At 47.6% G+C, this 13,953-nt stretch overlaps 1 long non-coding RNA gene across 1 annotated transcript in view; it reads left to right on the top strand.

Annotated features, from left to right (window-relative positions):
* The first annotated feature begins 1,132 nt into the window (after positions 1 to 1,132).
* Positions 1,133 to 13,953, top strand: part of LOC138297451 (uncharacterized) — a 91,790-nt gene continuing 78,969 nt past the window's right edge. Inside the window, exon 1 of the long non-coding RNA XR_011204112.1 lies at positions 1,133 to 1,269. This is a non-coding gene — a long non-coding RNA (uncharacterized lncRNA). The remainder of the gene's footprint in view (positions 1,270 to 13,953) is intronic.

Below are 13,953 nucleotides of genomic sequence, written 5' to 3'. Positions count from 1 at the left end.
CTCAGGAGTGTCACGCCCAGAAGAGAGATGCCCAGGAGTGAAACCAAGGAGTGACACATTCAGGAGTGAAACGCCCAGGACTGACACCAAGGAGTGACACACTCAGAAGTGACACCAAGGAGTAACACACAGGAGTGGCACACTCAGGAGTGACACGCCCAGAAGAGAGATGCGCAGGAGTGACACCAAGGAATGACACACTCAGGAGTGACACACCCAAGAGTGACACACTAAGGATTCCTTGTTTTGTCACTTGGGTGTGAGTCCTGAGTGTGTCACTCCACTCACAGTGCCTAGAGACCCTACAGGTGATTAGTCACACTTTAGAAATCACTGACTGATTGATTGATTGATTGATCCTAGGTGTGTCACTCCTGGGTGTAACTCATCTAGATGTGTCACTCCTGAGTGTGACTCCTGGGTGTGAGTCCTAAGTGTGTCACTCCTGGGTGTGAGTCCTTCTCAAGCACATGCCTAGCTTGCATTTCATACTCATGCTGTCGTATGACCTGCTCAGTACATGCCTACCTTGTATGCAGCACTCAAGCTGTCATATGCCTGCTCGGCACACGACTACTTTGGCATGCCACACTCATGCTGTTGTATGACCTGCTTAGCATATGCCTACCTTGAATGCCACACTCATGCTGTTGTATGACCTGCTCAGCACACGCTTACCTTGCATTGCACACTCATGTTGTCATATGACATGTTCAGCACATGCCTACCTTGCATACCACACTCATGTGTATGACATGTCTATCATGCTTGACATACTGAAGCTGTCATATGACCTGCTCAGCACATGCCTAGTTGGCATGTTCCAGACATGTGGCCACACAAGTGGCCAGGTCCTCCTACTCCAGGCACACCTCCCTGTGCCCACCTGCAGTTTCCATGTAATGTTTGTGAGCCCATTGAAGGGATGCCAGGCTCTGGGCTATTCCATGGCAGTGTTTACTCTCCTGCCCCCACACATAGACAACAGCGTCCCTCCCGCGGCTGCTGCCATGTGTGCCCTGTGGCTCAGCTTCCTGCAGCCCTGGGATTGGCTGCAGTGCCCGGGGCCAGGGTGACAACAGCGACAGAAGTGCTGAGTGGACGCCCTGGCTAATGTGGCGCACAGAGTTCACGGGCTCTGCTTATTCTGCACCAGAGGCTTCGGACCCGGCTGAGGCTTCGCATCAGGGACAGCGAGCGGTCAGTGGCATATATGTATCAGGACAGAGCAACGGGAGAAGTCACCTAACCAATGTGCGGGGCCAACTGGTAAGAGCCATTATCTTCATTCATCAGTGCACCCTACATTTGTGATCAGTGAGGAGGGTTGTTCGGGAATGTGGACGGCCACCTCTCATCCCACTATGGTGTGGCCACCTCCCGTCCCACTGTGCTGTGGCCACCTCCTGTCCCACTGTGCTGTGGCCACCTCCTGTCCCACTGCGGTGTGGCCACCTCCTGTCCCACTGCGGTGTGGTCACCTCCTATCCCACTGCGGTGTGGCCACCTCCCATCCAACTGTGGGGTAGCCTCCTCCCATCCCACTGTGGTGTGGTCACCTCCTATCCCACTGTGGTGTGGCCTCCTACCATCCCACTGTGGTGTGGTCACCTCCTATCCCACTGTGGTGTGGCCTCTTACCATCCCACTGCGGTGTGGTCACCTCCTATCCCACTGTGGTGTGGCCTCCTACCATCCCACTGCGGTGTGGCCACCTCCCATCCAACTGTGGGGTAGCCTCCTCCTATCCCACTGTGGTGTGGTCACCTCCTATCCCACTGTGGCGTGGTCACCTCCTATCCCACTGTGGCGTGGTCACCTCCCGCCCCACTGTGGTGTGGCCCCTTCCTATCCCACTGTGGTGTGGCCACCTCCTATCCCACTGTGGTGGGGCCTCCTACTGTCCCACTGTGGTGGGGCCACCTCCCGCCCCACTGTGGTGTGGCCCCTTCCTATCTCACTGTGGTGGGGCCATCTACTTTTCCACCGTGGTGGGGCCACCTCCTGTTCTACCGTGGTGTAGCCACCTCCCCTCCCATTGTGGTGTGGCATGGCTGATCAGTGTGGCAGAGGTATGTGGGCCAAACCATTACTGAGCCGCTAACATATGGTATCCTACATCACAGCCGCTGGTACATGGTATGACATGGTATGACTCAACTCTGTAAGACATGGTAGGATCCTTCTCTGTCATTAACGTATGATCCAACTCTGTCTACATGATATGGTAGGATCAATGTCTGTCAATAACGTGGTATATCCCATCTCTGTAAGACCTGGTAGGCTCCATCTGTCAATAACATGGTATGGCCCAACACCATCTGTCAATAACATGGTATGAACTAACTCTGTCTATAAGATATAGTAGAGTCCTTCTCTGTCAACAACATGGCATGGCCCAACTCTCTCTGCATGATATGTTAGAATCCTTGTTTGTAAATAACATGATATGATCCAACACTATGAGATATGGTAGAATCCTTCCTTGTCAATAACATGGTATGACCCAACTCTGTAGGATATGGTAGGTTCCATCTGTCAATAACATGGTATGACCCACCTTTCTTTGTAAGACATGGTAGGAGCCATCTCTGTTAATAACGTGATATGATCCAGCTGTGTATGTAACATGTTGTATGTTCATCTCATCCACTGACGTCTGATATGAACAGGCCCTGGCAGTAGCCGCCTGTGTGCACAACATATGGAGTGACGCATTGTCTTCAAAACCTTATGGTATGTTCCATCTGAACCACTGGTTATGATATCAGTCAGCTCTGTCAGGACGATATGGTACATTCCACAGCTGCCAATGGTGCATGATATGACCTGGTATGGCCCAATTCAATATATAAAACATTGGGCCATTCATCTCTCGTTATGATATGGTATCGACTGTCTCCTTAACATAGGGTACACTTGCCACACGCCTTATGCCTGTGGCCAGTGAGGAGTTTCAATAACATGGCATGAACCGACTCTGTCAGTAAGATGTGGTACGTTCCATCGCTGTTATTACCGTATGGTATGACATGGTATGACCCAGCTCCCTTGAAGGATATGGTAAGTTCCATCGCTGTCAATGGCATATTGTATGAGCCAATTCCGGATTCAAGGTCTGGTATGGTATGTATAGCATGGTGTTGCAAACGGCCCTTTCTGCAGGGTCAGCCCCAAACGTTTGCCTTTCTCCTCCTGTTTTTCTGACTCTCTTTTCGTTGGCCGTAGGACTCTGGGCACTTTACCACCGCTAATCAATGCTGAAGTGCATGTGCTCTCTCCCCTAAAACTTGGTATAATTGGCTTACACCTGTTTGTTATTTAATTTACCTGTAAGTTCCTTGTAAAGGTGTATACCATATACCCAGGGTCTGTAAATTAGTTGCTACTAGTGGGCCTGCAGTGCTGATTGTGCCACCCACAGAAGTAGCGTTTCAAACTTGTCTCAGGTCTGCCACTGCAGGGCCTGTGTGCGCAGTTTACTGTCACGTCGACTTGGCAAGTCAAACTACCTGCCAAGGCCTAAACTCCCTTTTTACTACACCTGTCACCCCTAATGTAGGTCCTAGATAGCCCTGTGGGTAGGGTGCTGTGTATTTAAAAGGTAGGACATATAATTTTCTGTGCTACATGTCCTAGTAGTGACAGACTATTTTGGTTTCTCGCTGTTGTGAATGCTGCCCCTTTCATAGGTTTCCATTGGGAATTCCCTTATATATGTCAAAGTGGTAATTTCTCATCTGTGAGGAGTAGCGTAGGCATGTTTCGTATGTTTGGAATTATAGTGAGAAATCCTGCTTACTGGTGTGGGTGGATTTTACATTACTATTTTAGAAAGTGGGCATTTCTCTGTGCTTCTACCTCTAGTGCTTTGCAGCCTGACTCCAATCCACGTCTGGAATAGAGTGACAGCCGAGCTTTGTGCATACTCCCCGGAGAGCCACAACGCAGGAGGGGCTGGGAGTGAGAAAAGAGGCATCTGCATCCATCTGCGTACTGATAGTCTTCCTCGGCTGGGACAGAGGGAGCTGGGGTACACTTACATTTGCTTATGCTTTCTCCCTGCCTCACACAATGGGCTGGTGTACCCCCTACTGATGTCTGGAGCCAGGGCTGAATTTAAAGGGGTTGTGTTACACTAGTAAGTGTTCCTTTGAAGTCACACCTTGAACAAAGACATGTTGGAGTATAAGTACAGGGGCTCATGCCACATGATTTTATGGCACTTTTGGAACTGAGACCGAACCTCCATCAGAAGCACTGCTGCGCCGCACAAAGGACTCATCTGGACTGCCGTTCTGCTGTTGCCTTGATGCCTACTGATTGTTGGGTGGCATAAAAGACCCACTGAATTGCTTTTCTGCTTGTTGCTCTGCTGTTAGCTGCTCCCGACATTGGATTACTCGGGCACTACAAGTACTACCAGGAGGTACCACTAACTACTTAGCTGTGCCTGCCTGCCTCTTTGTGACCCTCGAGTGCCTCCCAAAGAGCCCAGCACCCTGACAGCACTCATTTCCCGCATCTTGGCTCTCTTCACCTAGCGCGAGGGGAGTGCTATGTATATTTATTTTGTTTGTGCCCCCCTAAGTGTTTCAGGGCTTGGTGGCCTGCCCTGAGTCCTTCCAATCAGTGCGTGGGGAGTGCTGTGGATTACTCTGTGCCCCGCAGGTCAAGCACATGCTAAGTGCTCCATCTTTGGACCTCACAAAGACAGGCTGCACCAAAGTTTGGACTGTGCCTGCTGATTTTAGGTGTCCTGCTCGAGGAGGACTCACCCCCCAATCCAAGACAGAAGAAGAGACTCCTAGGGCCACCTCCCAGGGGAGGCTGAAAAATCCTGCCTTGGCAAGTTGGTATCCAATTTCAATGGAGCATCACTCACTGTCAAAGTGGAGCCTGGGAGACTGAGTCCCACCGCTCAAAAATTGCACCTGAGGAGCTGAGCCCAGAAGAGTCGTTAGAGTGCAGTTTGCTTGCCCAGAAGGAAAGTTATTGCCAGATGAAGGGAACTGCTGGTGTGGTCCACAGGAGAACGGTAGACCAGTGGCAACTGGTATTTATCTGGACTCGATTCGGACATCTAGGGATGTTGACTTCTGTAGCGCAAGATGTTTCACCATGATTGTGGACGGAGGGGTGGTCCCAGGAAGACCATGGTTACTGGGACGACAATCACAGCATCCTTGAGCATCTTCATCTTCCTGCATCCCTTGCATCAGGACCACTCCATTGAAGTCAATAGCAAGTTGCCATTAACAGTGGAACTGGAATGGAGACTGCTCTTTCTAGAAGGTAACAGTTCCTTGGGACTTGGTTAGCCCCACTGACCTGCTCCCTGCCAGAGATGGTCGCCTAAAGTAACTGAAGTGATCACACACACTTTACAAAGGTTTTACAAGGTTTCCAAAATGTTTCATTGTCCATTTGTTGTGGTACTTACCAACGCTTGTTTGCGATTGAGTAGAAGCTGTGATTTATTGTTTCTCCAAGTATTTATAGCTCCGTAACCCTCTGGTGGATCTTCTTAGTTTTGGTGTCTATAAATTCATAGAAATACTGTCTATTTTTATAAGTTGGTGTTGGATATCTTGAGAGTCGTGTTTCTTTCTTAATCAATTGTTTTATAACTTCTTAATGCTTTACACGTGTTCCTTGGTTAAAGTCTGACTGCTCTAAGGCACTGCTATCCAGGGTTGAGCTGAGGTTTTACAAATGTGCCTGAGTGGACCAAAAACAGGTTTGTGAGTTTACTACATGATGAGGTCCCACAACCACACCATCCACGTTACTCTTCTCAAATGGTTATCTCACGAGTAGTGTTGATTTCAGTAACCCTTAGCTTTGTCTCTTACCGTAAGTGCTTGTACGCACAGAGTTTCCTCTGTCTTGCATTTAATAATTTTTGTGAGTGGCATTATCATGGCAGCTACCATTGTTGGGCCCGATTCGGAAAGGTAAACTTAGGCCAAAAGTTTGTTTACACCAAAAGTGTAAGTAACTTTACTCATAGTAAACTTAGAGGTATATTTATACTCACCTTGCGACGAATTAGCATCATTTTTATTGGCACTAATTCAGTGCAAACCAAACTACATATTTATACTTTTGCGCTAGATACATCTAGCGCCAAAGTTATGGAGCTTACATCGTTTTCTGGAGGAGAATACCTACCTTGCGTCAATGAGATGAAGGGTATGCGTTCCCGTCCAGAAAAAGAGGATATGGCGTTTGCGCCATATTTATCCCCCTGTGCTAAAATCCAGCACGCGGGGCCTTAAATAATGGCGCTAAGCTTGCTTAGCACCATTATTTAATTCCTGGGTATGGTCAGGCGTAAGGGGACCTGTAGGCAGATTTCTATGGTCAGAGACCATGGAAATTGCCCACAGGTGCTCTTCCCTGTCCCCAGGGACACCCCCACCCACACCAGAGGGACACCACAGGATGGGGGACCCATCCGAATGTAAGTCCGGGTGAGTATATATATTTTTTTGTCCAGCACCGCTCAGGGGCCCTGACTTGGGACCCCCTGCACGGCACTGGCCTCAATGGCCATGCTCAGGGGGCATTTGTCCCCTGGGCATGGCCATTGGGGTGGTGGGCATGGCTCCTGTCTTTAGTAAGACAGGAGCCATGTCCATGGGGCTTGTGCACCAGAAAATGGCACTACAGTGCTTAGAGGCAATTGTTTTGCCTCTAAACAGTGTAGCGCCATAATTTGGCACACAAGCCCCAGTTCCCCCTACGCCTCCCCGGCCCTGTTAGCGTGCTTTCCAAGGAAGCTAACCGGGCCTTAGCACCGGCTAGCACCATTGCATAAATATGGTGCCCGGCCAACATCATAGAATGGCGCTAGCCGGCGCTATACTTTTCGCCGCAAACCTGCTCTAATGCAGGTTTGTGGCAAAAAATATAAATCTGCCCCTTAGACTTTTGGTCTAAGATTACATTGGTGAATCGGGCCCAATATCTATAACATGTCACCATATAAATAACCTGTTGTCTGAATGAAACGTTTTTATTTTACCTAACTGTTGGAAATGTCAGGTCGGATTCAGAACCATTGGATAAACCCCTTTTTGTGTTAAAAAAGAACAGTAATTTGAGAAATATCCTAGTTGAGTCAGTAGTGAATATCTGTAAAGAACCTGTACATAAGTCCATCACAGGCCTGAAACCGATCAGGGGTAACACAAATGTGGAAACTGCCTAGCTTGCTTGGGAGCTATAGTTTCAGATAAAATCATGTGTAACAACAAGTCCATTGATTTGACAACAATGTCAAACTGTAGATGGAAGAATGTCATACATCTGATCCTTTGTCTATGTGACTTAGGGTACGTTGGTAAAACATCGAGGGAGTTTAGAACAAGGTACTATGAACATAGATCGTCTTTGAAGACCCAAAAACAAAATGCTCCATTAGTTTCGCATTTGTCTGAACACATTAAGTTTTTTGGATTTTTTACCTAGACACATATTATAAAGGATTAAATGATGAAATACCGTGGCATAATGCCCTATAGAAGCTTTTACCTGGGTATTTCCATGTGAGAGGATAGTTTAATTTGTGCTATTATGTATGTGTTTCCCCCTATGTAGTGTTACAGTTTTTGTTTTCTAGGCCGTTTACGTTCAATGATGCCTCTATTACAATCTTGTGATAATTATTCGGCATTCTTCTCAGATATATCGTAGATAGTATTACATGAACTTTAAATCTTCCAAGATGGCTGCCATTGTTGAGACCCTGAGGCCCATATTTATACTTTTTGACGCACAACTGCGCCAACGCAGTTGTGCGCCAAAACTTTTACCGCCGGCTAACGCCATTCCAACGCACCAAGCGGGTGCCTTATTTATGGAATGACGTTAGCCGGCGCTGCGGACTGGTGTGCGTTAAAAAAAATTACTCACACCAGGCAGCGCCGGCGTATGGGAAAATGGGGGTTGTGCGTCAAAAAATGGTGCAAGTCAGGTCTGAGGCAAAATTCATGCCTCAAACCGGATTTGCGCCAGGAGGACACCCAAGGATGGAGGGACCCATCCCAGGGTAGTAAAGGTAAGTTCGGGTAAGTATTTTTTCCCAATTTTTTTTGTGGCATAGGGGGGCCTGATTTGGGCCCCCCTACATGCCACTATGCCCAATGACCATGCCCAGGGGACATAAGTCCCCTGGGCATGGCCATTGGGCAAGGGGGCATGACTCCTGTCTTTGCTAAGACAGGAGTCATGTCAATGGAGGTTGGGCGTAAAAAAAAATGGCGCAAATCCGGTTTGAGACCTGAATTTTGCCTCAGACCTGAGTTGCACCATTTTTTGACGCACAACCCCCATTTTCCAATACGCAGGCGCTGCCTGGTGTGAGTCATTTTTTTTTAACGCACACCAGTCCGCAGCGCCGGCTAACCTCATTCCATTAATAAGGAGCCCGCATGGTGCGTTGGAACGGCGTTAGCCGGCGGTAAAACGTTTGACGCACAACTGCGTTGGCGCAGTTGTGCGTCAAAAAGTATAAATATGGGCCTTAAAATCTTTTTGAAAGGTAAAGTCCTACTAGGTATGGAAGCCGTCTTGTTGACATTGTGGGTTTTTTCTGGAAAAAGAAGATTTTATTAACTGTTTTGTTATTTTGTGGTGCTTACTCACAATTTTGGTGTTGGTATTAGGATTACTTTTGTTCTGTATTTGTTTGTAAGGTGAATTAGCTGAGTGTCTAATCTTTTCACCTGTTCACTTTTTGGGTCTTTAAATTATCTGGGTTTTTCAGTATTCACGTCCACATATATTTCATTTGGGTTACTTTCGTATGGCACTAAATGACCATGAGTAATACACAACGTAGGTGTGATATAGATATTCATGTAATCAAATAATACTTCCTTTTTACCTTTTTGACCTAGACGCATTTTGGGGGTCATTCTGACCCCGGCCGGCGGCGGAAGCGGAACCGCCAGAATACCGCTGCGCGGTCAAAAGATGGATGGCGGTATGGGGGTCGGAATCCCCATGGCGGCGCAGCAAGCTGCGCCGCCATGGAGGATTCCCCAGGGCAGTGGGAAACCCGTGGTACACCGCCGGTTTTCCATTTCTGACCGCGGCTGTACCGCCGCGGTCAGAATGCCCATGGGAGCATCGCCAGCCTGTTGGCGGTGCTCCCGCGGTCGTTGGCCCTGGCGGATTTTACCGCCAGGGTCAGAATGACCCCCTTTGTGTCCTTTGGTGCTTTTTAATGCATGTGCCCTGGAGAAGGGTCTGAAAGATTACAAATATATTAGAAAGTTGAAACCACCGAAACTTGCGTCGCGATGGAGTACCAAATTTCGATTGCTTTATAAGAAGACTGATTGAGGCGATGGAGTACCAAACTTCGTTTGCTTTATAAGAAGACTGATCGAGGCAATGGAGTACCAAATTTCGATTGCTTCATGAGAAGACTGATCGAGGCGATGGAGTACCAAACTTCGATTGCTTTATAAGAAGACTGATTGAGGCGATGGAGTACCAAACTTCGATTGCTTTATAAGAAGACTGATCGAGGCGATGGAGTACCAAACTTCGTTTGCTTTATAAGAAGACTGATCGAGGCGATGGAGTACCAAACTTCGATTGCTCTATAAGAAGATGAATTGAGCTGACATAGGAGTCAAGAAATGCTGGCCTTTCAAAGATTTTAGAAAAATATAAAACTAAAGTAGGATATGAAATATATCAAGACTTTGACACATACCTTGAAGCATTATAGGAATCAGCAGAGTATAAAGGCATAAGACTTAGGTGGACAACATATATTACTGCCACGAAAGTGAAAGGATATCTATTGTCCTCCATTGAGAATTATATTAGTAATTTATGTACTGATATGTTAAGATATTGAAATAATATCTGTGTTATGATGCATACATAGGTTGTTCTATATCTTTTTAAGGGTTTGTTATTTGTTCGGCTTGTGTCTGTTTTGAGATGATTTGTTACATGTCGTGTTGATCGTTGTTCGTCTGAGTCTTTGTTGGTTTTGTCGGCCGAAAGTATAATGTTTTGATTATATGTAGTTTGTTATTTAATTTTTTTTTGCATTATTTGAAATTAAATAAAATGTGATTTTTGTGTCTAAAATGTACATTAGAATGATTGTTGTGCTTTTTTGTATATAAGACAGGAGAGTTGCTTTGGTTGTTAATTGTAATGGCCCTTTCTGCAGGGTTATCCCCAAACTATTTTGCCTTTCTTCTATTTCTCTGACCCTCTTTTTGTTGGCTTTAGGACTCTGGAAGCTTTACCGCTGCTAATCAGCGCTAAAGTGCATGTTTTCTCTCCCCTAAAACTTGGTATAGTTGACTTACACCTGTTTGGCTTATTTAATTGATATTTATATCCCTTGTAAAGTGGTATACCATATACTCGGGCCTGAAAATGAAATGCTACTAGTGGGCCTGCAGTGATAATCGCGCCACCCACAGAAGTAGCCTTCCAAACTTGTCTCAGGCCTGCCACTGCAGTGCCTGCACCTGCAGTTTACTGCCACACTGACTTGGCAAGTCAAGCTACTTGCCAAGGCCTGAACTCCTTTATTACTACACCTAAATCACCCCTAAGGTAGGCCCTTGATAGCCCTAGAGCAAGGTGCTGTATATGTAAAAGGTAGGACATCCTATTTCTTTGTTTACTACTTTGAGTGCCGCTCCTCTCATAGGTTAGCATTGGGAATTCCTTTATATATTTTTGAGTGGTAGTTTCAGAACTCAGAGGAGTAGTGTGGGCATGTTTGGTAGGTTTGTAATGGTAGTAAGAAATCCTGCTTACTGGTGTAGTTGTATTTTACATTACTATTTTAGAAATGCTACTTTTAGAAAGTGGGCATTTCTCTGTGCTTATAACTCTCTGGGTCTCATTTACGAGGCCCTAGTGGCACATTGTGCAGTTGTGCATCACTTTTTTGAAGCTCTAGTGGCACAGTGTGCCAGCCCATAATTACAAGGACACATTGTAAGGAAATGCCTCCTTGGCATGGTTACCCCCTGACTTTTTGCCTTTGCTGATGCCAAGTTATGATTTGAAAGTGTGTTGAGGCCTGCTAACCAGGCCCCAGCACCAGTGTTCTTTCCCTAACCTGTACCTTTGTTTCCACAATTGGCACACCCTGGCATCCAGGTAAGTCCCTTGTAACTGGTACCTCTGGTACCAAGGGCCCTGATGCCAGGGAAGTTCTCTAAGGGCTGCAGCATGTCTTATGCCACCCTGGGGACCCTTCACTCAGCACAGACACACTGCTTGCCAGCTTGTGTGTGCTAGTGGGGATAAAACGACTAAGTCGACATGGCACTCCCCTCAGGGTGCCATGCCAACCTCACACTGCCTATAGGTATAGATAAGTCACCCCTCTTGCCGGCCTTACGGCCCTAAGGCAGGGTGCACTATACCATAGGTGAGGGCACAAGTGCATGAGCACTATGCCCCTACAGTGTCTAAGCAAAACCTTAGACATTGTAAGTGCAGGGTAGCCATAAGAGTATATGGTCTGGGAGTCTGTCATGCACGAACTCCACAGCACCATAATAGCTACACTGAAACCTGTGAAGTTTGGTATCAAACTTCTCAGCACAATAAATGCACACTGATGCCAGTGTACATTTTATTGTAACATACACCCCAGAGGGCACCTTAGAGGTGCCCCCTGAAACCTTAACCGACTATCCGAGTAGGCTGACTAGTTTTAGCAGCCAGCCACACACCAGACATGTTGCTGGCCACATGGGGAGAGTGCCTTTGTCACTCTGTGGCTAGTAACAAAGCCTGTGCTGGGTGGAGGTGCTTCTCACCTCCCCCTGCAGGAACTGTAACACCTGGTGGTGAGCCTCAAAGGCTCACCCCCTTTGTTACAGCACCCCAGGGCACTCCAGCTAGTGGAGTTGCCCGCCCCCTCCGTCCACGGCCCCACTTTTGGCGGCAAGGCCGGAGGAGATAATTAGAAAAACAAGGAGGAGTCACTGGCCAGTCAGGACAGCCCCTAAGGTGTCCTGAGCTGAGGTGACTCTAACTTTTAGAAATCCTCCATCTTGCAGATGGAGGATTCCCCCAATAGGGATAGGGATGTGCCCCCCTCCCCTCAGGGAAGAGGCACAAAGAGGGTGTAGCCACCCTCAGGGCTAGTAGCTATTGGCTACTAACCCCCCAGACCGAAACACCCCCCTAAATTGAGTATTTAGGGGCTCCCATAACGCAGCAAGATAGATTCCTGCAACCTAAGAAGAAGAGGACTGCTGAACTGAAAAACCTGCAGAGAAGACGGAGACACCAACTGCTTTGGCCCCAGCTCTACCGGCCTGTCTCCCCACTTCTAAAGACACTGCTCCAGCGACTCGTTCCACAGGGTCCAGCGACCTCTGAAGCCTCAGAGGACTACCCTGCATCTAGAAGGACCAAGAACTCCTGAGGACAGCGGCTCTGTTCCCCAAAGACTGCAACTTAACTCTCTGGGTCTCATTTACGAGGCCCTAGTGGCACATTGTGCACTTGAGCCTCACTTTTTTGACGCTCTAGTGGCACAGTGTGCCAGCCCATAATTACAAGGCCACATAAAGCCACCTTGCATGGCATTTTATGGCCTTGTAAATATAGATGCCTTTCAAGCATAAGACTACATGAAAGGGGCGCTCCATGGGTATTGCTGTGGGTGTTCCCATGCAACACCCATGGAATCTGAAGAAATCTGACGCATTCCCAGATTTACAAGTCTGGGAATAGGTCAGATTTCTATGCTACCCTAGAGGTGGATTAAGGGTGACACAACAGGGAGAAATATATTTATTTCTCCCCTTTTGTTCCTCTTTCTATATGTGCTGCAGCTTGCAGCACACATAGAAAGAGAAAAACACCTCTTGTGAATGTTTTTGTGCAGGAAGGTGTCCCTTCCTGCACAAAAACAATCATCCCACAACACAGGCACCTTTGCATCCTGGTGCAAGGGTGCCTGCATTGACAGATGGCAGCAATGTGTGTGCCGGTGAGGGGGAGAGGACAGGTATGTGCTCTATCCAGTAGCTACAGCACATTTCTGCTCTTTCCCGGTGGCGCAGCGCGGCACAGCAAGGCATATAAATGAGGCCCTTTGTACTTAGCAGCCTGACTCCAAACCACGTCTGCGGCAGAGTGACGGCTACACTTGGTGCATACGTTCCAGACAGCCATCACACAGGAGGGGCTGGTTGTGACAGAAGAGACATCTGCATCCATCTGCATACTAATAGACTTCCTGGGCTGGGAGAGAGGGAGCGGAACACACTTACATTTGTGTAGCGTGTATCCCTGCCTCCTGTACTGATGTCTGGAGCCATGGCTGGGTTGAAAGGGCTTGTGTTACACTTGAAAGGGTCTCTTTGAGGTCGTCCTCTGAAAAAATACATTTTGGAGTATAAGTACAGGGGCTCTGACCCCTTGATTTTCAAACCATTTTAGAATTGGGACTGAACCTCTGCCATAAGGACTGCTGAGCTGCACAAAGGACTCATCTGGACTACTCTTCTGTTGTTACCCTGATGCCTGCTGACTGTTGGGTTGCATAAAAGACTAACTGGTTTGCTTTTTTGTTTGGTGCCTTGCTGTGAGAGGAGGCCTCTTTTTGCATGGTTTGCCCCCACGTTTTGCCCGATGTTGATGTCTTAGCAGTTTAGTGCACAGGGCCTGTGCTAACCAGGTTCTCTGGGCCACAGCTATTTCCTTAAATCTGTTGTGATGCTTGGCACAATTGGATACAACTTTAATATCACTGTAAGTCCCTAGTAAATGGGTACCCAGGACCCCGGGCATGGGATATTATAAGGGCAGCAGCACTGATTGTGCCACCCTCTAGGGCCCTGCACCCAGATGCACCCAGCACTGCCACTGCAGGCTGAGTGTACTGGGGCAAACCTAAAAAGTCAAATTTGACACAGCAAACTCCCTGCGTGCCCT

The sequence above is a fragment of the Pleurodeles waltl genome, chromosome 5 (assembly GCF_031143425.1).
Source record: "Pleurodeles waltl isolate 20211129_DDA chromosome 5, aPleWal1.hap1.20221129, whole genome shotgun sequence".
Lineage (NCBI taxonomy): Eukaryota > Metazoa > Chordata > Amphibia > Caudata > Salamandridae > Pleurodeles > Pleurodeles waltl.
The sequence above is the reverse complement of the archived record's forward strand: the minus strand, read 5'-3'. Positions and strand labels throughout refer to the sequence as shown.